The following is a 26,112-nucleotide window of genomic DNA, read 5'->3' on the forward strand; positions in this document are numbered from 1 at the left end:
GCCAAGGCAGACCTGTCTATACAGGATCTTCAGGGAGGGCTCTTTACAGACTTCATGGAAATGTCTTTTTGTATTATTAACATTTTTAAAAAGAGACACATTTGTAAGCAGACTTTAGAGGTAAGGAGGAACTCTCCCACTACCATGCATTTGCACAGTTCATCCACCTGCTCCTCACTTATATCTGCTGAAATTCTCCTCTTCTTTCAAGCCTCAGCTCAAAGGTCACATCCTTTGTGAAGCCTTTAACCAGAAATACTATGATTAGGTCTATGCCCCAAAGAGATAAAAAAGAGAGAGAGAGAGGAAATATACATGAAAATGTTCATAGGATTTTTTTTTTTGAAGAAAGAAATTGAAAAGGAAGGGGTCCTCATCAGTTAGAGAATGGTTAAACAGATCATGATATATGCTTACAACGGGATATTATTTTTCCTTAATACTATTTTATTTTCCAATTACATGTAAAGATAGTTTTCAACATTCATTTTTGTAAATTTTGAGTGCCAAATTTTTCTCCCTCCCTTTTTCCCCTCTTCCCCCAAGACAACAAGCAATCTGATACAGGCTATAAATGTATGATCATGTTAAACATATTTCCATATTAGTCATGTTGTGAAAGAAGAATCAGAGCAAAGGAGGGAAATCACAGGAAGAAAAAACAAAAACAAAAAAGTGAAAAGAGTGTGCTTCGATTTGCGTTCAGACTCCACAGTTCTTTCTCTGAATGTGGTTAGCATTTTCCATCACAAGTCTTGGAACTGTCTTAGATCATCGCATTGCTGAGAAGAGCTAAGTCATTCACAGCTCATCATCACACAATGTTGCTGTTACTGTGTACAATGTTTCTCTGGTTCCACTAAATTCTCTTTGCATCCTTTCATGTAAGCCTTCCCATTCTGTTCATCATTTCTCATAGCACTCTAGTATTCCATGACATTAATTTCCCACACTTGTTCAGCCATTTCCCAATGGATGGACATTTCCTTAATTTCCAGTTCTTTGCCATGGCAAAAAGAACTACCATAAATAATTTTTGTACGTGTAGGGCCTTTTCCCTTTTTTTATGATCTCTTTGGGATGCAGACCTGGTAGTGGTCACAATGGGATATTATTTTGAAAGGAACTGTTTCAGAGAAACCTGGGAAGACTTTTATGAACTGATGCAGAGCAAAGTGAGTAGAACCAGGAGAACGATGCATATAGCAGCAGCAACGTTGTAAAGGCAACTCTGAAAGACTTGCCAATGCTGGTCAATTCAATGACCACTTAGAACTCCAGAAGACTGATGAGGGAGCGTGCTTAGTCTTGACAGAGTGGTGATGGACTCAGGGTGCAGAATGAAACATGCGCTTTGGGATGTGGTCAGTTGGGGGCATTAATTCTCTTTGTCTTTCTTTTATTTGTTACAAAGACTGGTTTGGGGGAGTTGTTTTTTAATTAGAGGAGGGGTTGGGGGATGGGTGAAAGGCTGGCTAAGGATAATGTTTTAACAACAAAGAGAGAAAGAAAAGGAGAAGGAGGAGGAGGAAAAGATAAATGAAGCATTTTTTAAAAGACTAAAAGGAAACGCCAGCCAAAGGGACAAGTTTAAAAGTCAGATATTGAATTTCTTCAATTCTTTTTACAAACCTCCTGCACATAAAAGTGATGTGTGTTTCCACACATGGTCCTCTTTTTTCTTTTCTATTTCATATATGGAAAAGTTCTTTTTGGCATGTGTTAAATTCAGAATGCAGATTTTAAATTAAATCAAAGTAAATGGAAACAGAGACAGTCACTCCCGCTGTCCCAAGCAAAGTGAGCCATCCTGGAGCGCTTGGCACAGTCCAGTTTGGTTCAGAGTGTCTCTGGGGTCCAAAGTGTGTCCATCAGACCTCACTGATTGTCCCAGTTTTCCCTCAACTTTATGAGTAACATCCCCACTAGCATCAAGCTCAAAAAACTCTAGAGCATTCTGAGATGCTCAGGATAGGTGAACAGAGGTTACTGTGGTTATTTTTGAGCCCTAAAACATGTGATGGGAGGAGCTACTCAAAGAGAAACAGAAAAAGGTGGACTTGGGGACGACTCCAAAGCTGGTTCCTTGTGGTTCACTTCCATAGAAGAGGCTCACCCGGCTTGTTGCTTAGAGGACACATCCAAGGGAGGCCAATCAGCACCCAGTCTAAAGGACAGACTTCTCCAGATCAGGTCTCCAGCCCTCCCCTGTCACTGAGGAAGGAAGCCCACAGAGATGCTACAGAAAAGATGCTACTCCTCAGGCATGAGTCATTTGTCAAAATCATTCAGTGAGTTTCCAGCAAGAGATAAGATTCTTCATTACTGCAATGATCTCCAACTTGTCCCACACAAATGTTCGAACTCAGAACTGAGATATGGACCTTCCTATAAAGAGACAGAAGGAGGTTGTGTTAAGTTAAAAAGCACATTCTGCATCTTCACAGCATGGACTTTTGTCACAATTTTGGAGGACAGTTTCCCGATTCTGCACTCTGGCTGCCCAAAGTGTCCTGTCATTCCACAGTAATTAAAATTCATAATCTCTTAGTCTTTCTCACCATGCTAAGGAAAAAAAAAAGATCTAATTGGATCTAATTCTAACTAAAGTGGGAATGGCTAACAGACAACCCCTCCCTTCTCCCATCCCCATCCCAGGTGGTTTGCATTCTGTAAAGAGCATTCATCAGTGAAATTAATTAGTGAAGTAAGGGAGGTAGAGGTGCTAAATAGCCTATGGCCTGTAGACTATTAATATAGGTACCCTCCTCCACCTTCTCTCACAGACAGAAGAACAGGTAGGACTCAAGAGCTGAGAGTTACCTTTATCCCATATCCTGATGGGAGTTAGAACACAGCTGAAGATGCATCCTATTCAGGGGACTCTCCCATGCCACAAGAAGTTGAAGAATCAGAGCCCTCATCTCCTCAGCCCTGGACTATTGCAAATGCCTGCTTATTGGGGGGCCTGCCCCAGATCTTTCTACTCAGCTGCTAAAGTGTTCCTAAGGTTCAGGTCCAACCCTGTCCTCCATGTCCCACCCCGCTCTACCCCACCCTGTCCAACAAACTCCAGGACCCCCCACTGACCTCCAAGATCAAATCCCAAAACAACTGTCTCCTATGTTCCAGGCTTCTTACACTTTCTTCCCCCTAAACAACCACAATCCAGTGATGCTGACCCAAAAACACATCTTGTTCATGGAGTCTCCATGCCTTCCCAATGGCTGACCCCATTCGAGCCCAGAATTCACTCCCTCTTCATTTCTGCCTCATGGCTCCTCGGGCTCCCTCTCAGAATCATCTAAGTTCCAATTGTCTGCAAAAAAGCCTTTCACCAGAGGGAGCCAGGTGGTGCCAAAGTTCACAGAGCACTGGGCATGGAACGAGGAAGCCTCGAGTTCAAATCCAACCCCAGACACTTAGCAGCTGTATAACCCTGGGGAAATCTCTTCACATCTGCCTGCCTCTGTTTCCTTAACTGTCAATTGGGGATAATAACAGCCCCTACTTCCCAGGGTTGCTGTGAAGGTCAAACATAAAGCCCTTCAGACCATGCCTAGCACATACTGGTGCTACATAAACACATTCCCTTTCTTGATCTTCCCCAAAGCCACTGCTACATTCCTGAGAAAATGCCCATCATGTATGCGTATATATGACATACACATGTTTGCATACATGTGCATATTGCAGGCCGTCTCTCCCATGGGCTCTGAGCTCCTGGAGAGTGGAGACTTCTTTGTTTGTTTGTTTGTTTTCTACCTTCTCAGTATTCCAGCTCTTAGCACATATGAGCTATGATTATTATGTAATGGTTGAGCTATGCTGGGAATGTGTGGAAGACCATGGGAAACAGAAGGGGCCCCGCCTGACTGGGGAAGGGCAAACGTGTCCCACAACTATAATAAAGGTAAGAGCTGAGAATCTGCCAAGCATAGAACCTTGAAGCCTGGAAACATCCCAGGAAGGCTCCTCAGAGACAAGGGTCATGACCAACCAGATGGGAAGCAGCTATTCACAGAGGCTGCCCTTCCTGACATCACTGATGGAGGCACAGTCCAGGGCTTCCCCAGATTTCCAGCAGAACATTTAGTAAACCTTGCCCCATGTGTTTTTGGAGAAGAGGACAATAATGCAATCATGTCATGAGAACCAGTCGGATGGCTGGACTCAACAAGCAGCCATTACTCGTTGTGGCAGGACACCCCGGAGACCAGAGAAGCTTGGGCAGGGCTGTCCTCTCCAGGCTTGATCCCCATTCTTGGCTGTGCATTAACCGGCTTCTTCCGGCACCTATTCTCCCATGATGAGCTCCTCCCCAAGTCCTCATTTTGAGGAAGGGCCTGGATCAGTCCCCACCCCCAACCCCTTCAGTGTCCAAACTTTGAATTCTGCTCCAGGAAGAAAGCTGGGACAAAACCTAGTCTCCTGTATCTCTGATATGTCAAAGGACATCTCCCAAGAGGAGAATCAAAGACTACTAACAACCAAATGAAAAACGATTCCCAATCATTAGCAAGGAAAATTTCAGTCAAAACAGATCTAAGGTTGCACGGCAGACCAGCTCATTGGTAAAAATGGTAAACGATGGAAATGATCGATGCTGGAGGCACTTAGAAACAAGAGGTATACGAATGCATTTTTGGTGGAGCTGTGAATTGGTCTGAACATTCTGGAAATTTGGGATTGTGCTTTTAAAAACTAACTAAAATATCTTTCCTCTTCACTCCAGAGATGCCCCTGCTAGCTAAACCTTCCACATAGATTAAAAACAGAAAGATGCCACATATTCCAAAACATTCCTAGCAGCATCTTTGGAGCACCCATGGGAGGAGGAGAAGGGAGAGGAAGACAGCAAATCCATGTAGAGTCCTGGAAGGGGTGATAGCTCTTCCTTATTGGCTTCCCCATAGGATCTGGCTCAGTTCCTCAACTGAGGTAGGAAATAAGGGAGAGGGGGGATGGGTTTTCCTGCCACCTAGACATTTTGGATAGGGTCTTTGTGGCCTGGGCTCCAGGAGGGGGGCCAAGGGAAAGCACAAGGGAGGTGTGGTCCTGGTGCTGAGCCGTTTAGGAGGGATTAGTGAAGGGAGGAGCACCGTGGGGCTCAGAAATGACCGTTAGGAGGATGGCTCCTCCCTCTGGGGAACCCCAGCTTAGCAATGTGAGCTGGGGGTGATGCATTTAGTTGAGAGGGAGTGATCACAATAATAAGCAGGCATTTCCACGGCACTTTAAAGAATGCAGAAGACCTGATATTATCTCATTCCATCCACACAATGACCTTGCGAGGGGAGATGTTACTATTATGTCCATTTTACTGAAGAGGAAAGAGGTTCACTTGGCTGAGGTCACACTGTGAGTCAATCTCAGAAGCAGGATTTGAATCCAGGTCTTTCTGACTCTCAGCCTCAAGTTGGTTCTCCACAGCACCATGCCAGGTTAACTTTTAGACCATCTGCACACAAATGATAGATTGCTGAAAAAGTACCCAAGAGAGGGAAAACATTAAACAGGTGGAGGCATCATGGCCCAACTGCATCTCCAGAGCGCACCCATTGTACTTGGGGATGGCCGTCAGAGCCAAGAGGGGCCTAGAGTAGAAAAGCAGGTAGCAAAGGCAGGGGCTGGGGGCCGCTGCTCTCTTTGGGTCTACCCCAGACCCGACCCAAGACTCCTTGAGTTGTAGGCCTTGACAAGCAGCAGTTGAGGAAATGCATGAAAGGGGATACTAGAAATGAGAACCAAAGGCCAGCTCAAGCCGAGCCTCTCTACTCCAAGCCAGAGAATCTGTGGTCTGTGGCACATGCTTGAAGGGCCCTGTGAAACACAGGAGCTCCTTCTAGCTCCCAAGGAATGCCAGCTCTCCAGACTCAACTCTTTTATTTATGTCTAGAAAGAGTAGTGTGTATGTGAGTGTGTAAGTGTGTGTCTGTGTCTGTGAGCATGTGTATCTGTGTGAGGGTGTGTCTGTGTGTGAGTATGAGAGAGTGTATATGGGTGGGTGCATGTGTGTGTGTGAGTATATGCATGAGAGTACATGCATGTGGCTGTAGAGAGACCCATTCCATGGTTGCTGCCTCTGCTGTAGGGTCTTTGTCCCCACTCCCCTGTTTCCTTGAGGCAGGTCCTCACCACCCCCATCAGTCTCTGTACCCATGGCCTGTTAGATCGGAGCTTACACTGCATGCCTGGACATCGGGCACCAGCCCTCTGCCAAATCAGCAGCTGACCTATGAGAAACATTTGCTCCACCAAAGGTGCTTTCTCCCTCTAGTATCATCAGCCCAGGTTCAGCCAGCCTGATCCTTGGTCTCTTCCATCCCTGTGGTCCATACTGCTGTGGTGGATGGTGTTTGGGAGGACCAGCCAGAGGGCCAGGGGTAGTGTCTCTGATAAACCAGATCCACGTGAGTAGAACCAGAACAGTTTGTTCAATAGCATGACATTAAGAATGACAAATAACTTTGAAGACTTAAGAACTCCAATCAATGGAGTGACCAACCACAGTTCCAGAGAACCAGTGCTGAAGTATGGTGAAGTTTTTCACTTAAAAAATTAAATTTTTAAAAGTTGAATTAAAAAATTAAGCCATGGTCACCTCCCCAGCCCGGTTGGTCAGTGACATCAGGGAGAGAAATCTCTCCTGGAAAGCTGTGTCAAGAGCACGTTCGGGATGAGGGAGAGAGGAGCCTGGACAACACTGGAGCTGAGAGAGGAACGAGAAAGGAAGAGTTTTCGAGAGACATCAAGCAGAATCTGGAACTGAGCTCCGAAGACAAAGAGGGGGAGGGGCATTCTCCAAGAAGTGGGAAGCCAAAGAATCCTAGAGAAATCAGTCAGAGAAGGAAGGAAAGGAAGGCTGTCCTCCACGAGGGGCTTAGCTAGCTGTAGGGGTGGGCAGGGTCAAGAGAGATGGGCCGTGCAGCCCCCAGGACTCCCAGAACAGACGGCCCCCAGGGCGAGCATGTGTAAGGAATTGGGATGCTGCTCCAAGTTTGAGAAAGGAGGTTGGTTGTGGAGACACGGAGGAAAGGATGAGTTTCAGGACCGAAGGAAGGAAAAGATGACAGAATTCTGGAAGATTCGGGGCTGAAAACTGAGTTTACATTTTGAAAGAAATACCAAGCGCTGTAGCCGAGCTCAAGCGGAGAGCCAAAGATAACCCCACAGCCGCATTCCTAGGAGATGAGGAGGGTAATGGAGTTAGCAGAAACCCCCGGAAAGAAGAGTGGAAGACGCAGGTCTCTGGCCTCCCCAAACCTCAGAGCAGATTCCAGCGGCGCCGACATCCCGAGTTACCAGACAGAGTCTGGGAGCCCCTTCAGAGTACCAGGGGACAGGGCAGGAGGCAGAGGGAAGGAGCATCGCACCCCACTCCCAGACAGGAGCACTGACGGCATCGGCGAGAGATGGGAGGGGGAGGAGTGGCCGGCAGAGACCCAGGCAGCAAGGATGGCAGACCCCTACATCCTACCAGATCAGTCTTGTGCACTGATGGCAAGGGAGTCCAGCCAGATTAATCAGGGCATGGGGTGGGACAAGGGGTGCCCAAAGGAAATCTCGAGTCAAACACCCAGGGGAGACCACTCCAGGCTAAGTGAAGAGCAACTTGTTGAACAGACAGGCTGGGCTCAGGAGGAGGAACGCCTCAGTCACACCAGCGCTAGAAGAACCCTGGGCTAGGCTCTGGAAAATAAGGCACTCCCACCCAAACCAACACAAGCTGACACAGCCCAGGTCAGCCCATGGGCACCCAGGAGGGCAGGGCAAGTGCTGGGGGCCTCACAAAACATCACCCCTCTTTCTCCCTGCTGTTTTTGGAGATATTCACGTCTGTGTCATATGCCCCTTAATGACCAGGGGACCAGTCCTTAGCTAAAACTGCCCACAATACATGGTACACAGTAGGTGCATAATACATTTTGGTTGAATTTTAAAGGACAAGCTAGCAGGCTGATGGAAGGCCACTCAAAACCAAGTGCTGGAAAACCTGCCAAAATAGACCAAAGATTAGACAGGGATATATAAGGACAACACATCAGAACTGTCTAGTGTCTATTGGGGAATTGATCCATCTTCCTGAAGAGAGAGTGGAAAGCAGAGATTCAGCTGAGCAGAGTCTGAGAAGAATAACACCAGCCTCCTGCAGGGGGTGCAAGACCTCCCAGCAAGCCCATGCTACAGATAGGAGAATTGGGTGCTTGGATCCACTGGGAAAAGGAAAGCACTATCAGCCTACTGGGGCCAACAGCACTTTGTTCCAGAGAGCAGAGTGCCTGCCTCTGGGCTGAACATCTCTTCCTTAGGAGCTGGGAGGCTTCCACTCAGCAAGAACTAGGGCAGCTTCTTCTGGTTGGAGGGGAAGGACTCCTACTCATTCTAAAAAAATAGGGTAGCCAAGCATTTCAGCCGAACTGACGATCTGGAAGCAGGAATGAGAACATCCAGTGATGATGTAGGATCTGTCGATCATTATCTGGCAGGGAGGGATCCACAGGGCAGCAGGAGCTGTCTGAGGACACTGGACATGTGAAAGACAGTCCAAGTCCCCATAGTAAATGCAGAAGAGGAAACCTGGAGACCCTATATGCCAGACGGCACCTGAAAAGATCCATCCACCACCATCTTCGTGCTTCAGAAAGTCTACAATTTCCTCGGCATGAACTGCATGCCACCAACAGAGATCAATTAATTGGATGCAAGCATTGATCATGCAGTTATGTTGTACCACACTGTTCTAGGCTCCAGCTACAAAGAAATCCCTACCCTCAAGGAGCAGAGCCATAACCTTTTGTGCCAATAAAGGCCACCTGGTGTCCAGACTCCTGGCCATGTTCCTATCATGTATCAACTGACCTCTGTAGGACCCCTTCCTTTCTACTGCCATGTTTGAACCAGAACAGACAGGTTCTCACAGGAAGTCTCTCACATGCCCCAGTCAGCCCAGGTATGTTAACTAGCTGGAAATTGCATCTCAAGGACAGTTGGGAAGAGCTGAATGTGACCAATATCACTGGGGTCAAGAAGGTAAGGGGGAAGAAGGGACAGCCACTGATTGAGCTGATATAGGAAAGGGAATGAGAGCCCAGAGTCCCCAGCCAGGAGCAGCCAAGAGGGTCTGCAGGTATGTACCTGAAGGAGGTTGAATGCTTTTGAGTGGCCTCTGGGAGGTTTCAAGGAGCTTACCCTGGGTCACTTGCTCAAACCGCTACACACCTAGCTGCCTGAGAGGTTTGTGTCCTAAGGAGCCTCTGGGTCTCCAAATGGTGCACAGCCCTGCAAGGAGACCAGAAGTCCCCAAATCCAGGCACCAATAAGGTATTTGGGTAGTTCCTGCCTCTCAGAAATGAAAAACACAGATCCAGACTGAAACACCTATAAAACATCTGTTTTCACACACATCCTGCATTTCACTTGCTGGAAGAGGCATCGTTTCCTTCTTAGAAGCAAGTAGGGCCTCCTAGGCTGTCAACAGTGATGAAAGGAAGCAGACTGCATGGTGTGAGTTGGGTGCCAGAGAGTCCCAGGCTTTCGTCCCGATGCACCACGTTACTTGGGTAGTCTTTATCACTCAGTACAAATACCCCTAGACTCAGGATGGAGTTTGAAGACAGGCAGTGACAGGCAGACAGTGAAGTACATAGGAGAAAAGGGCTGCTGACAATGGATGCCTTGGGAGGACAGCGATAAAGCCACAAGATGACTACAGGACCGCAGAACGTGGCAAACCTGGCTCCTTTCCACAAAGCAAGTCTGCATGATGGTACCAAAAGCAGCACTCTTTTCAAGATCTGATAGCAATCCCTTTGTATCTCTGGTGCTGAGAGACCTGACTGATAGTATTTGGTAGACCATGCAGGTTATATAGGTATTTCACTGAGTATAGCTTTACATACTGGTGACAGGTCAAATTCTGCCCCATAGCATCTTTTTTTCAAAATGGTTTTGTTTTGTTTTTTTACAAATACCGTTTTAACATTCATTTTCAAAAATTGCACTCCAGATGATCTCCCTCCTTCCCTCACCACATCCTCCCTAAGATGTATAGGTTATATGTATGCCATCATGTAGAACATTTCTATATTGGTCATGTTGTGCAGGAAGAAACAGGAAGAAAAAGAAAAGAACCACAAAAAAGTGGAAATACTCTGCTTCGATGTGCATTCAGACTCCATCAGTTCTTTCTCTGGATGAGGATAGTATTTTCTATCATGAGGTCTTTGGTATTGTGCAGATCATTGTATTGTGGAGAAGAGTTAAGTCATTCACAGCTGATCATTGTTACAGTGTTGCTACTGTGTAAAATGTTCCCCAAGTTTTGCTCACTTCACTTTGCATTGGTTCATGTTAGTCTCCCCAGATTTTTCTGAAATCTTCCTGGTTGTCGTTTCTGTTTTGTACAGTCTTTTTTTTCTACACATATATTCTTATTAAACACATTTTCACATTAGTCATGTTGCACAGAAGAATTAAAACAAATGGGAGAAACCATGAGAAAAATCAAACCCAACCAAAACATATCACAAGAGAAAAGATTCTGATTCATTCTGTGTTCCAATTCCATAGTTTTTTTTTTTTTTGTGAGTGTGGATGGCATTTTGCCTCAAGAGTCCTGTGGGAAGGTCTGCTCATCATTTCTTATAGCACAAAATATTCCATTACATTCATGTACCACAACTTGTTCATCCATTCCCTAGTTGATGGGCATCCCCTCAATTTCCAGTTCTTGGCCACCACAAAGAGAGCTGCTATAAATGTTTTTGTACATGTAAGTCTTTTTCCCATTTTTAAGATGTCCTTAGGATACAGACCTAGCAGTGGTATTGTTGGGTCGAAGGGTATGGAGAGTTTTATAGCCCTTTGGGCATAGTTCCAAACTGCTCTCCAGGATGATTGAATCAGTTCACACCTCCATCAACAAAGCATTAATGTTCCAATTTTCCCACACGTCCTCTAACATTCGTCATTTTCCTTTTTTGTCATATTAGTCAATCTGATAAGTGTGAAGTGGTACCTTAATTTGCATTTCTCTAATCAGTATTGATTTGGAATATTTTATATGACTATGTTGTTTTGATTTCTTCATTTGAAAATTACCTGTTCATATCTTTTCCCCATTTATCAACTGAGGAATGGCTTGTATTTTTATAAATTTGACTCAATTCTCTACATATCTGAGAGGCCTTTATCAGAGACACTTGCCCTAAAGATTATTTCCCAACTTTTTGCTTTATTTCTAATCTTGGTTGAATTGTCTGTGCAAAAACTTTTCCATTTAATATAATCACAATTATCCATTTTGTATTTCATAACGCTTTCTGTCTCTTGTTTGATCATAAATTCTTCCCTCCTGCATAGATTTGACAGATAAACTATTCCTTGCTCTTCTAATTTGCTTATGGTATCACCCTTTATGTCTAAATAATGTATCCATTTAGATTTTATCTTAGTGTACAGTGTAAGATGTTGGTCTATACCATTAATATCGCTTTTCATTTTTTCCAGTAATTTTTGTCAAATTCTTCTTATCCCAGAAACTGGGATCTTTGGGTATATCAAACACTAGATTACTATGGTCATTCACAACTATGTCTTCTGTATCTAATCTACTCCACTGATTCATCACCCTCTTTCTTGGCCAGTACCAGATAGTTTTGATAGCTACCACTTTATGTGTGTGTATGTGTGTGTGTGTGTGTGTGTGTGTGTGTGTGTGTATTCGTCCTTCACTGCCAAAGAAGACCATGCCATCAGAGAAATAATGATATGACTTGCACTTGACTTTATTTTGAGTGAGGTAGGGTTGTGCAGGTCACCAGCCTCACTTCTCCAGAGCCATCTAAATCCAGTGACCAGATATTCATCAGGATGACTGGAGATGACCCAGGATGAGGCAATTGGGGTTACGTGACTTGCCCAAGCTAGTGAGTGTCAAGTGTCTGAGATGAGATTTGAACTCAGGTTCTCCTGACTCCTGCACTGGTGCTCTATTCACTGTAACACCTAGCTGCCCCTACCACTTCATAATATAATTTTAGATATAGTACAGCTAGGCCACCTTCCTTTGCATAACTGTGAATGTGAATGGGATGAACTCTCCCATAAAACGGAAAGCAGATAGAGTGGATTAAATACCAGAATCCTACAATATGTTGTTTACAAGAAACACACTTGAAGCAGAGGGACACACAGAGTAAAGGTAAGGGGCTAGAGCAGAAGTAAAAAAGAAAGGCAAGGGTAGCAATCAGAATCTCAGACAAAGCAAAAATACATCTAATTAAAAGAGATAATAAGGAAGGAAACTACATCTTGCTAAAAGGTACCATAGACAATGAAGTAATACTAATACTAAACATATGCCCAAAGTGGTATAGCATCAAAATTCTTAAAGGAGAAGCTAAGTGAATTACAGGAGTAAGTAGACAACAAAATCACACTATTGGAAGACTTTAAATTTCCCCTCTCAGAACTTGATAAATCTAACCACAAGATAAACAAAAAAGAAGTTAAGGAGATGAATAGAATTTTAGAAAAGTTAGAAATGACAGACACTGTGGAAACCTGAATGGAGATAGAAAAGAATTTATTTTTTCTTAATTGTACATGGCACCTATATAAAAACTGATCATATATTAGGGCATAAAAAACTCAAAATCAAATATAGAAAGGCAAAAAATATTAAATTCATCCCTTTCAGATCATAATGCAATAAAAGTACACTCAATAAAGGGCAGTGGAAAGATAGATTAAGAATTTATTGGAAACTAAATAGTTTAACCCTAAAGATTAAGCGGGTCAAAGAATAAATTATAGGTCTCCCAGAAGAACATGACACCTGAACAAAAACCCTAAACACTATGATACAAGAAATAATTCAGAAGTACCACTCAGAACTTCTGAACACAGAAAATGAAATGCCAATTCAAAGAATTCATAGACAGGCTCCAGAAACAAAACCCAAAGCTACAAACTCCGGGACATATAGTGGTTAAATTTAATAATTCAATTAAAATGTCAACAAGTTCTTCAAGTGACCAGAAGAAATACCTTCAGATACAAAGAAAAGGAAATCTAAATAACAAAAGTCCTTCTGCACACATCATAAAACGCAGGAGAAAATGGAATAATGTGTTCTGGAGAGCAATGACATTCAGGATACACCCCAGTACCCAGCAAAACTAAGCTTAATCCTTAAAAACAAAGACAGACATTCAATAGTAAAGAGGTGTTTGAAACATTCTTTGGAAAGAAGAAATCATGTGCTTCTCATACCCCAGATAACAGAAATAAAGATGGGGAGAAGGAATGGAGTAGCCAGGGACGGCAATAGCAACAGAGGGACAACAGAGAGACCAGTGAGTGACTGCTTTCTAAATGTACACAAGGAGATCCAGGTGAAGCTGAAAGTCAGGTGGTGGTATCAGTGAAGAAGTGGGTTGGTGCATTATGGATAGGACCTGGAGACACCTCAACTACAGTTAAGTTGATGTCTTGTGGGACTGCATTACCAAATGGAAAACTGAATTAAAGGACGGAAGGGTGACAGGGAAGAGGGGAGTGTGGGATGTGCCCAGATCAAATCAAGAGATAGCATTCAGAAGAATGTGACCTCTGTGGTCACACAGGAAGAGAGGAGCCTGAAAGGGAGTGGAGGAAGAATGGGGGGAAATGGGAGGAAACAGGCCTTCTTTGGGTGGTGACAGGGGGCTTTACTGATGAATGCTTATATGGGTGAAAAGAGATGTTCTGTGAAGGGAGATGGGAACTGATGCTGGGTGTTGTCTGGGGGATTTGTTACCTGAAAAAATCATTTATTCCACCTTAGGAAAAGGGAATGGGAATGCCTAGGAGAGATGGATCCTGGGGTAGTCGGAGGGTATGAACCCAAGGATAAATTGAGGCAAATAGGGAAGGAAAGTGACCAGGGTGAAAGTATAGATCAGTGTGAGGTGCATAATCAGGAAGGTAAGGGGGCAGGGGAGGATCCTACTCAGAGGCAGTGCTCTCTCTGTCACTTGTACGATTAATATTGTTCTGAGAGTGAGGCACAGTAGAAAAGAAGAATCTAAGGGAAAGGGGCTACGAGAGCTACAGGCAGTGCTTCAAAGGGAAGCTCAGCAAGGGTATCTCAAAAGTTCTGATTCCATGAGGGATACAGAGACTAGACTGAGATTAGACAATCATAGGAGTCATGAAGCAAACAATGAAAGTCTAGAATAGACAGAAAGAGACGATGGAGAATGAAAAAAATAAGAAAATCCTCTCTGGAAAGGAGTGCCCAAAATGAAACAAACAAGCAAAAAGCCCTGCTGAGCAGAAAGAACAGGAGAGAAGGAGAGGAAGGAAGAATCTACTTGACTAACTGTGAAGAGAAAAGGAGGGGGAAAATGAAATAAGCAGGTCAAGGCAGGAAATAAAAAGAAATAGATAACTAAAGCTCCCAAGGGAAAGGGGTAACAAAAGGAAGCAGGAGTGAAGGAAAGAGAGTCAGTGGGAATAGGAATACCTTTTAAAAGATTAAGCTAAAGTAACTGAAGAGATACAGTGCTGTGTTTTCAGTAGAAGAGGGAAAAAATCATAACTTGAAAAAAAAGCTCAATATTAGAGAAAAATGGAGGATCCTAACTTTTCATAACTTTACATGTAAAGGGATTAAACAGTCCAATACAATGAAAAAAGGAAAGATCGGATGAGAAAACAAATCCATACAAGCTGTTGCTAACAAGAAACAAATTTTTTTAAAAAAAAAGGCATAGATGAAGTAAAATTGAGGGAATGGAAATATTTTTATGGACCAAGAGAATCCCAAAAGTTAGGCATTGTCATGATGCTATCTGACAAGCAAAGACAAACATCCAAAAAACGTACAAAGAAGATAAACAACAAAACTACATTGTTCTGAAAGTAACTATAGATGACAATATCAGAAACACACTCTAAACCCCTCTAGCATTCAAATTCATAAAGGAAACATTAACTAAGCTACAGGAAGACACAGCTAATAACACAATAGGGACAGGAGATTTCAATATTCCCCTCTTAGTTCTAGATAAGTCTAATAGAAAGAAAAGCAAAAGGGAAAATATGGAAGTGAACAAATTGCTGGAGAAACTGGAACTAAGAAACATATAGTATTTTCAAAATGGGACTGCAAAATAATATTATATACAAAGGCATACGTAGGCATAAACACATACACACATATGTACATGCAGATGCATATATACACACACATTAACACCGCGTGGACCTTCTACAAAAACTGACCATGTATTAGGGTACAAAGAATTGTAACAAATGTAAAAAAAGCAGAAATAGTAAACGCATCCTTTACAGACCATAACACAATAAAAGTAGGCATTAGTTCAGGGACAACAAACAAATGGCATAGACCAAATGGAGACTTAACAATGAAATCCTAAATAATAAGTAGGTCAAAGAACAAATAATAGCAACAGTTAATAATTATGTGAAAGAAAGTGATAATAACGGAACATCCCGAGATGTCTGGGCTACAGCTAAGGTAATTCTCAGGGGAGAGTCATACTACTACAAACACACTTTAACAAAACTGAAAAAGAAAGGATTAATGAACTGATACCCATTTTAAATGTTAGGAAGCCAACCAATAAAAAAAACAAAAAGGCACAAGTATTAAAATTTGGAGAAGTAGATAAATTGGAAACAAAATAGACATAGAAATAAAAATAAAAATCAAAGCTGACTCCTTGAGAAAAAAATCTAATAAAACTATTATATTTTTAGCTGATCTGATTAAAAAGAAGAGGACAGAAGACCAAATCAATAAAATAGCAAATAAGCAAGGTGAAATTGCAACAAAACCAGGAGAAATAAAAACAATAATCAGATCATATTATGGACAGTTATATGCTAAGAAAACTGAAAATAAAGGAATATCTTTAAAAATATAAAATATCCAAACTATCAAAAGAAGAAATAGCAATCTTACATTACCCAACCTCAGGAAAAAAAGAAATAGATCTTGTTATAAAGGAACTACCAAAGGGGGAAAAAACAGCTTCCGGACCTGATGAATTCGTAGGAGAATTATATCAAACTTGTAGAGAACAGTTATTACCATACTTCACAAGTTACTCTTAAAATAGAGAAAGAAAGCATTCTACCAGAATTCTGAGTCAAGTGTAATCATAAAATCGCAACCAGGGAAAGATAAAACACAGAAAGAAAACTATAGGTCAATATCATTGAAATTAAAAATCATCTGAAACTTTAAACAAAATTTGACCAAGCAGACTACAGTGATTCATCCAAAAAATCATTTATTATAACCAAATAGGTTAATATCAGAGATGCAAAGATGGTTCAACATTAGGAAAATAACCAAAATAATCATATTAAAAACAAAGACATCCAAAACCATATGATTATCTCCACAGTTTCAGAAAAAGCCTTTGACAAAGTACAGCACCCATTCATGCCATAAAAAAAACTTTAAAAGTGTAAGTATAGAGGAACCTTTTAAAAATTTCATTAAAAACATCTATCTAAAGCCAAAAGCAAGTCTCTTACGTGATGGGAATACAGGAGAACCTTTTTTAATAAATGCAAGAATGAAGCAAGGATGACCGCTCTCCCCACTATTATTTGATGTAGTTTAGGAAACACTAGCAATGGTAAGAAGAGAAGCAAAATTGAAGGTATAAATAGAGGTAAAGAGGAGAGAGATTACCCATATTGACTGATGATATAATATTACGCTTGGAAAATCCTGGGGGAGCATCAAAGAGACCAACTGAGACCATTCACAGCTTCAGCAAAGTTGCAGGCTACAACATCCTCAAATATCAGCCACATTTCAATATAATAATAACAAAACACAAGAAATAATAAGAGGAAGAAACTTAATTCCAAAAGACAAAATGTATAAAATACCTGGGAATCACCTCCCAAACACACAACATGCTTGTATATATTCAGTTAATACTCCTTGAAACAGTAAAGAACAATTTCATTGGGGGAGGAGGGGAGGAGAATGTCCAGGGCTCCAGGGAGGCCACACCCAGATGGTAAAACAAGACTTACAAAGTTAATTTACACTTTTACTGCCATAGCAATCAAATCATCAAAGGGATACTTTATAAAACTTGATAAAATAACAATCATTTGGAACAACAAAAGATCGAAAGTATCTAGGGAAATGATAAAGAAAAGCAGGGATGAAGGGGGAATAGCACTGCCAGACCCCAGACCGTATTCTAAAGTGGCAGTCATCAAAACCATCTGGTATTAGTTAAAGGGGGGGGAGAGGAGAGAGAGAGGGAGAGAGAGAGAGAGAGAGACAGAGAGAGAGAGAGAGAGAGAGAGAGAGGGAGAGAGGGAGAGAGGGAGGGAGAGGGAGATCAATGGAATAGACCAGACAAGAGAGAATCAGAAACAATGGAAATCAATAATTCAGTATCTGATAAAGTGTGAAATAGATATTATATTGCAAAACCTCCTTATTTGATTAAAAATAAAAACCCAGCTGGGTAAACTTGAAAGCATCTGGCATAAATTAAGCTTAAGCCAATACTTTATACCATATTCTGCAATACATTCTAAATGGATATTAATTATTTATCATTAATTATTTATTAATGATGTAATCATAACTTATTGGACTATAAAAAATCCCACTTATGGGTAAGAGTTGTATTCTTAAGCAAACTAGAGACAGAGGCGATTGTTGTGTAGTTATGTCTGACTCACTGTGACCCCATTTGGGTTTTTTTTGGAAGAGATACTGGAGTGGTTTGTCATTTCCTTCTCCAGCTCATTTTACAGATGAGGAAACTGAGGCAAACCTGATTAAATGACTTGCCCAGGGTCACACAACTGGAAAGGGTCTGAGGCTGGATCTGAACTCATGAAGGAGAATCTTCCTGATTCCAAGCCCAGGGCTCTATCCACTACACCACGAGCTGCTCCATAGAAGCAATTACAAAAGATAAAACTGATCACTTTGATTATTTGAAACTGAAAATTTTCTGCACAAACAACATTAATGCACCTAGGTTAAGAAGGGAAAGGTGAAATAGCAGTTGCCAGGAGACTCAGCGGTCTTGTCAGGAATTAGGGGGTCTGTGCCCTGCCTACATGGAAGCTGCTGAATCTGTGGCCCTCCGAGGCATCTCTGGATCCAGGAGCAGCCCAGGTATTCTTCTGAGATATTCCTCAGTCTAAGTCATTGGTTTTTCTCCTGCTGCACCCAGACCCCTGCCAAGGGAAATAGAAATAGAAATCATCCCCAAGTGACCCCTTGGTCAGAGAGTTAAGAATACCTGGGTTTAAGGCCTTTCTCTTCTCTCAGAGCTCTGGCAACTCCACCACTAAGATGCAAATGCAGTAAGTCCTCATGCCAAGAAAATCAGAGTTCCTGTTACTATCTACCAAATAAAGTGCCCTGTGTGCCAAATTCATTCATTTTATTATTGCTTTTCTTGTGAGAAATATGCATGGTAAATTCAAATTTGTTCCTTTTCACAGAGCCTGAGAGGTACAAGGTTTACTGAAAGTCAAGGGATTGGGAACCCAATGGAAACTCCTTGAGTGAAACAATCCACAAAGCAAGCTTGTAGAGTTGTTTCCCAGTCAAAAACTGGGGGCCCTGAACTATCTGGCTTGGTTTTGGACATTCATAAACTGAATGGCACCATGCTGGTGCCCTGAAGCTGGACAGCCAACACTGCCGTCTTAGGGTTCATCACAAAAGAGAACATCCTAGACTTGTGGTTTTTGAGCTTGGCTCAGCCAACTGCCAAGAACATCCTAGTGCTATGTAGGGCTCTTCTAACTGGACCAGGATCTTCCTCCAGAGATGGACTGGTCCTAGCCCTGGACCTCCAGGCAAAGGACAGACCCTTTCAACCTCACTCTTACTCTCTTAGCTGGCCTGAATCACTGACCCAGTCTTCATTCCCATCCCCCTCAGCTTGATCTCTTTCCTATCCTTAACATGCTCTGCCCTTCTGTCATGGGAATCTGGTGAGTCCCTTCGTCCCAAATGCCTCCACCTTCCATTCCTCCCCTCATCTTGGCTCCCCAGGAAATCCTGCTTCTTGGACTCTGTAGTAGAGCTTACTCTGTCTCCCCAACCCTTGCTGGGCCAGGGGAGTGCCTAGCAATGCCCTTCCCTCCTCACTGACACTTTCAGACCCTCCCTCTACTGCTTCTCCTCTGCTTCCCAGTGAAATGCCAGCCCTGGAGAGCAGGCATGGTTGTTTTTGTCTGTGTGTTTCTAGAACCTAGCCTAGCTTCTGGCTCCCAAAAAAGGTCCAAACAAAGCTTTTAGAATTCTCTGGGATCAACACCATGATCAACAATGACTGCAGAGGATGGAGGATTGAGAATGCTGCCTCTTATATTCGAAGGGCTCAGCATAATGCCTGGCACATAGTAGGCACTTCATAAATGCCTCCTGACTGACTGAATATCCACCTGCTTGACAACAGGTGAAGGATAGGACACTCTTTTTTGACAGGGGCCATAAAGGCATGTGTTTTGCTTATAAAGCTTGGTTTTTCTCTTTTTTTTATTGGGGTGAGTGGGAGATGGGAGGGAGAGAAAGTAGATTTTTGTTCACTAAAAAATTTTTTTTTTAATTTATTTTTTAAAAAAATTTTATTTAAGAAATAAACCTGTATCGAATGAATAGATCCATCTGTACCTTCTTCCCCCATTTAGCTCCTGGTGGCTCCTACCAGCTCCCAAGTCATTCTTATGGATTCGTGGGCCTGTATCTACAAGTATAGTCTCTCTTTGCCTAAAGCCCTGCCCTTGCTCCTTCACCTTTCACAGGACTGTTCCCTCCAACAGCCTGGCTTCCCATGTATTGCCCACTATGATCTCCAGCTCTTCTCAGCTTTACTCAGACAAGGTCATACCTTTGTTCTCACCTCACATGTCACTTCTCTTCCTCCATCTTCCTGGATTCAGCAGTTTCTTTGTCTGACCATAACCCCCACCCCCTGCCCCGTCTCTCCCTTTATCTCTCTCCCTGTGCCTGCCTCATGCCTCCTAACTCTAGCCTCATCTTCTGCCATCCCAAGTCCCCACACTCCTCTCTGTTCACCCAATTCATTTCTTCTGCTCCAGCACCTTTCCTCCCTTTATAGTCTGGAGTTTATCATTAACTGGCTCAGTTTTGCACTGCCTGTGGCCCCTTGATTCCTTAGCCCCCTGGGCCATATTGCTCCCCATCCCAGCTATGGTTCTCCCTTACTATCTGCTTTCTCTGCTCCTCCTGAGCCACGTATGGAGCCACATTACTGGACCAGCTGGATCCACCACAAATGTGTCTTCCCTAATCCAATCCAACCTCTCAGGGCAAGGCTTCCAATCTTCCCTGATCCTATCATGGGTCATAGATTGGCTGTTTCAAACCTTCACTGCTTTCTTCTGGGCTCCTTTGGCACCCCTCCCCTCCCTCTCAACAGAGGTTCTCCCTTTCTACTTGACAGAGAAGATAGAAGCCACTCCTCATGAACTCCTTTTTCACCTTTCCTTGACTCATTCATAGAAGGGAAAGAGGATTGGGACCTCTTCCTTCTTTGAGACAGAAGGAAAGTCAAGTCTAAGTCCATTTGTGCCCACAATTCACAGGTCACATGGTACACCCCCAGCCTCACTATGCATAGGTGTGCTTGTGTGGGTAGGTGTGTGTGCATGTGGCTATTTATGAGTGTGGAGAGTATATGTTGGTATATGTGTATTCATACAATGTGTGTGCATGTGGGCTACAAGCATGTGTGTGGATGAGGGTATATTTGTGGGATGTGTGTATATGAGACATCTCCTCCCCATCCTCCTGGCTCTACAATAGCCTTCTTCCTCCAAATGTTCAAATTGTCCTTAGCATCCTCCTTCCTTTGAATCATATGTGCAGCACCTAGTGTTTAAAACCTGGAGCAGGAGCTGAGTAGCGCAATGTGGGAAGGAGAGTGGAGTTAGAGAGGTAGGAAATGATCTAATTCACTAGAAAATTACTACCCTCCACAAGGTGTGCACACTTTAATTAAAGAAGCCTGCCCACAGGACCAGGGGCTCCGCTCCTCTCCCCACTCACACCCTGGACTCAGGGGAGTACCTGAAGCAAGAGAGATGACATCTTTACAGCCATCCCAGAGCTAGTTTCAACTTGAGCACGGAATCTTTGGCCGGGGGCCAATGCCAAGCACCTAGCACTGTGGGTCTCCTTCCCCCAAGCACTAGATACTGGCAGACAGCAGGCATGGCATAGAGAGAAATCCAAAGGAAAGGGAAGGCATTGTCATCTTTGACCCTTTTGGGGCCCCTCTTTTCTTACACTTATTTCTATCCAGGGGGAAGACAGGCAGAAAAAGTTCACCAGCCCAGCTCAACACAGGAACTGAACAATGGACAGATGCTCCCAGATCTAAATTACTTTTACTAAGTGAAAGTCTTTCTATAACTTCTTAACATCAGATTCCCATGCTCTGCTCCCTGCCCCTGCCTTTTTAAAACCCTATACTTCCTACCTCCCTGATGTCTGGCCTCCCTGAAAAAGTACTGTCATGACATAAATTATTAGTACTGTATTTGAAGAGGAGCTCCCTGATTCTTATTTCTTAATAAGAACTCATTTCTCAATAAGTACTTAATAAGAACTTACTGTCTTCTGATGCCTAATGTCATGAAACACAGTTCTAGAAGAGAAACAGCTCCTACACCTCTCAGTCATAGGGAGGAGGGAGGATGCATAACCAAATAAGGAAGAGTGCTTGTACAAACAAAATTAATGCATCTAGAATAATAAAAGAAGTAGGTGAATGAGAGAAATAGTTTTATCAATTTTTTAAATCAAATTCCTAGGATAAGAGTTTGATATCCAAGACATATAAAAAATAAACAGAATTCTATAAGACCCAAAGCCATTCCCAAATAAATAAGTGCCAAAGGACATTTTTAAAAAAATAACCTCTCAAAGGAAGAATATAAAACTACTAGCCACCACATGAAAGGATCACTAATGATAAGAGAATTACAAATCAAAACAAAGTTTGACCTCACAATGAGCAAATTACAAAGGTGACAAAAATGGGTATCATCAGTTTTAAATAGGATTGTGAAAGGAGCTAAAAGCATCATTGAGGGAGCTATGGATTAGCACAAGTATTTTGGAATTATGTAAATAAAGTAACTATATAATAAAGCATGCCCATGGAACACTACTGAGCTGTAGTAAGCATGAACGCGATGAAGACAGAAAAGCCTGAGAAGCTTTACATTAACTGATGCAAAGTTTCATAATGGAAAGTACCAGTCAAAAGTCAATGTTGTCAAACTACAACAAACAAATCTGGCCCCAAAGAACAGGAATGGAAAGATGATGCCCAGCCCACTTCTTTGCAGAGGTGGAAAATCTCCAAGGGGGGAGCCCTGCATTTCTCTTCAGATTTTTTCAATGTGTTGATAGGTTTTCTGATTTTTCTCTTCTTTTTTCCTTTATCGATAATTAATTTGCTATATGGGAAGATTCTGAGGAAGAGAAGAGGGGAAAGGAGCCCTGACTTTAATTCTGAGGGTGGAAACTAAGTTTACCAATTAAAATTTGTTGGGGGAAAAAAGAGAAACATCCTGCTATCTATCTACCATCTTTCTAATACTGTGGCCCAGTGAGACTACAACAAAGATGAAAGTGTGAAGAGGGATGATAGGAGACACTGAAATATGAAGACATTATTCAGATACAAAAGAGACATGACACACCCTAAGAATGTCTGATCCTCAATCAGCTCGATTACATATGAAGAGGTCTGTGAGACAATCAATTTGCTTCTAGGGCACAAGCTGCATTCCTACCTTTGTCCCAAGACACTGATGTGCCAAAGATCTTGACTGAGCCTATGACCTCTAACAGGAGCCTGATTGATCCCCTTCAGCCACAAAGAGCACCTAAATGATGGAACTGTCCCAGAAGTTGGCGACATTGTCAGACCGGAAAGGCTAGAGCTCTGTCATCTCCTGCCTGGACATGTCAAGCAGAGGTGATGAAGCAAAGAGGAGAGAGAGGCTTCTGCTGGTCCTTGGTGAAAGGTTGTGGCCCTATCTAAAAGAGTGTGGGAGCTCTCCAACTCAAAGGAGAATTGTCACAATCTGACCAAAAGGCGTGAAGTGTCTACCACCCATCCCAGGGCCTGACTGGAGGAGGAAGACTAGGCCAGGGAGTCCAAAGGACTGACTCACCCAATAGAAACTCTGAATGCTTACAAGCTAAGAGGAGCAGAATGCCCTGCCTGACTCAACCCAGCAGCAGATGAATCTTCTAGACTCCTAACAGCTGCAAAGTGATTCATGGAATGAGACAGCTCTTCCCCAGGAGCAGTCAGACCAGTTGAGCATTGGAGGGATTAGTGCACCACTGATACTTAGAGGAGCACTCACCGGAGAAAGGAAATCCAAAGAAGTCCTCTAATTCCAGAGCTGGGAGTTGCTTTGGCCATGATTGGCTGCATATATTCCCTATACATGTGTCTTCCTAGCATTGGACTTAAAATTTCTTCTCTCATCCCATTGTATATGTATTTGTGGGAAAGTGCAACCCAGTTTAGGGGACAATGCTTTGTAACTATTGTACCTGCTCTGCCATTTGAGTAAATGTCTTTGCTAAAGAACTAACTCTGATGGCTAATTAGTAAAAGAGGATGCCCCATTCACTGATGGGGGCTCATCATCCCTTAGTGTTAGATAGATCGCCACATACAGCCACAGAAAGCTGAAAGTAGCAGCAGCAGTTCCTATGGGAACATGGTGTGCTCCCACCAGAGAGATCAGAGACACAGCCCAAGGAGGGATGCTCTATGTAGTGTGGTGCTGACTCTGGCTCTTACTGACAGAGTCAGCTGTTAAATTTCCAAAATTAGCAGTTGTCCCTCAGAAATTGTAAAATGATACAGTTCAGAGCTTGACTTTTTTTTGTCGGTTGTCCAGCCAACAAATGAAGAAAGTGTCAATGATGCAGGGGAAATTTAAAAGTCTGTCATGCACACATTGATTTTTCTGGGGATTCCTTGGCACACACTGTCCAGGGCACATACTGCTACATGTATGAACACAAAGCATCTTGAATACTTCCCATGTGCTGAGCACTAGGACACAAATAAAACGGCAAGGCAATCTTTCTCCTCGAGGACCTTACAGGAGGAAAAACCACCTAGATATAAGAAGCAGTGTGGTTTGAGGGGACTTCCCGGAGGTGGCAGATGCAGCCCCGGAGGAGGTGACTGGCCTGTCTGTCCTTCCCCCAAATGGAGGCAAAGTGGATTGGATTACACTAAGTAGAGCAAGAGGTAGAGAGGAGGGAGCTTTCTGGGCAGATGGTAGACAGATACCCAAATGGATGGCTGGAGCGCAGCATGGCAGCTAGAGACTGTTTGGAAAGAATGGACTACTGAAGGCTGGACATGTTATTATCCAGTCCTTTCACACTCTTCATGGCCCCACTTGAACCATATTGAAGGAGTTTTGTCTCTTCCTCTCCAGCTCATTTTATAGATGAGGAAATTGAGGCAAACAAGATTATGTGACTTGCACAGGATCACACAGCTAGTTAAGTATCTGAAGTCAGATTTGAACTCAGGAAGGAATCTTCTTGACTCCAGGTCTGGCGCTCTGTGTGCTCTGGCACTCCCTGACTGTCCCAGAGTTGAGCATATTGGTTGACAAACTGGGGCAACTTAGCCCCAGGGCAGAATGATCAAAGCTTATCTGCAGTTACAGGTGCATTTTGACAAAACAAACACCCAGTCAGCCCTGTTAAGTGGCCCTCCTAGAGTTACCGACCATTAGTAGAACCCAAATCCTTTCTGTGTGGACATGCCAACAAATGTGGTCATTGTATTATTTTGCAGGACTCCTCTACAACTCACATCTGGGCTGATTCTTTCTGAATACTTTTGGAGAAAGCTAACCTTTGGGAGGCTTCTCTCCTTGCACCTGGTAGCTCTTCCGGAAGTGGTATTTAGCATCAGGGGTCACAGGCCAAAGGATCTGTCACTCAGCGAGGGTGTGGAGGAGTAGAGCCCCAGCTCCTCCTTTTACAGAAGAGGAAATTGAGTCACAAACCGGGGAGAGGAGGGTTTGTGCAAAGTCACTCAGGGAGAAATTGGAAGGTGTGGAATTGAAAAGCAGGTCCTGGAGCCCCAGAACCAGTGCTCTCCAACCTCCCTGGAGCTCTCCAGACCTCTCAGACACTCCCCAGCTCTCCCAGGCTCCCTCTAGCTCTCCCAGGTGCCCTCCAGATCTCTTAGCCTCCCTCCAGCTCTCTCTGGCTCTCTCCAGATCTCCCAGGCTCTCCCCAAATCTCAAACTTTTTAATCCACCACCTTCTCTCCCTCCCTAATCCAATCAGATTTTGGCCAGGGGCCTTGGAACCTTCCAGTCTTCCATTCTCTGAGCAGACTCAAAGGTAGTGTTCCCTCAGATACACTTCAAGGCATGTGATGCGGGGCAGGAAGGGAGAGGTGGAAGCTCCATCAAGGAAAGAGGCTCCCAGGGAAGACACAGGTACAGAGTCCACTTTCTCTCCTGGCATTGCAAGACCTGAAGTGAATGAAGGGTCTGGAGGAAGAAAGATTTCTGCAGACCTAGGCAGCTGCCTGGCGCCCTGAGGTCCTGAGATTCTGTCCAAGGTGCTCAGCTTCCTACCTGCTACCTGGAGAACCCAGGGCCCAATAGGGCAAAGGAGCAGCATCTGCCTTCCTGTGGGTGAAGTCTATGGAGAAAAGAAGGACCAGGAGAAGGAACTGAAATTTCTCTCTTCTGAAGCATGTGCTCTTTTTCTTGGGGAGAGGGGAGATATATGATACACAGGTAGATGGGAGTAGGATAGATGGGATGCACTGATTCTCGTTCACCAATTTCCACACGACTTGGCTTCTGCCTTCTCCTAAATGACTGCTGATTGTAGTTTGGACTTGGAGGTCTGGGGCAGGGGGCAGGGAGGTGGTGTGTGGACTTGAATCTAGGACCTGGGGACTTGTGTCTGGGGGTCAGAGGAGAGGCTATAGGTGTTCATAAAAAGGTCCCTAAAAGACAAGTGTTTGCTAACTGAAGTTCTCATGTGGA

At 43.4% G+C, this 26,112-nt stretch overlaps 1 long non-coding RNA gene across 3 annotated transcripts in view; it reads right to left on the minus strand.

The window, feature by feature from the left end:
* Positions 1-426: 426 nt before the first annotated feature.
* LOC140532354 (uncharacterized) overlaps positions 427-26,112 on the minus strand; it is a 58,483-nt gene continuing 32,797 nt past the window's right edge. For all 3 annotated transcript variants that reach the window (XR_011976467.1, XR_011976468.1, XR_011976466.1), the window contains one exon: positions 427-2,388. This is a non-coding gene — a long non-coding RNA (uncharacterized lncRNA). The remainder of the gene's footprint in view (positions 2,389-26,112) is intronic.

Source organism: Notamacropus eugenii, chromosome 3 (genome assembly GCF_028372415.1).
Source record: "Notamacropus eugenii isolate mMacEug1 chromosome 3, mMacEug1.pri_v2, whole genome shotgun sequence".
Taxonomy (NCBI): Eukaryota; Metazoa; Chordata; class Mammalia; order Diprotodontia; family Macropodidae; genus Notamacropus; species Notamacropus eugenii.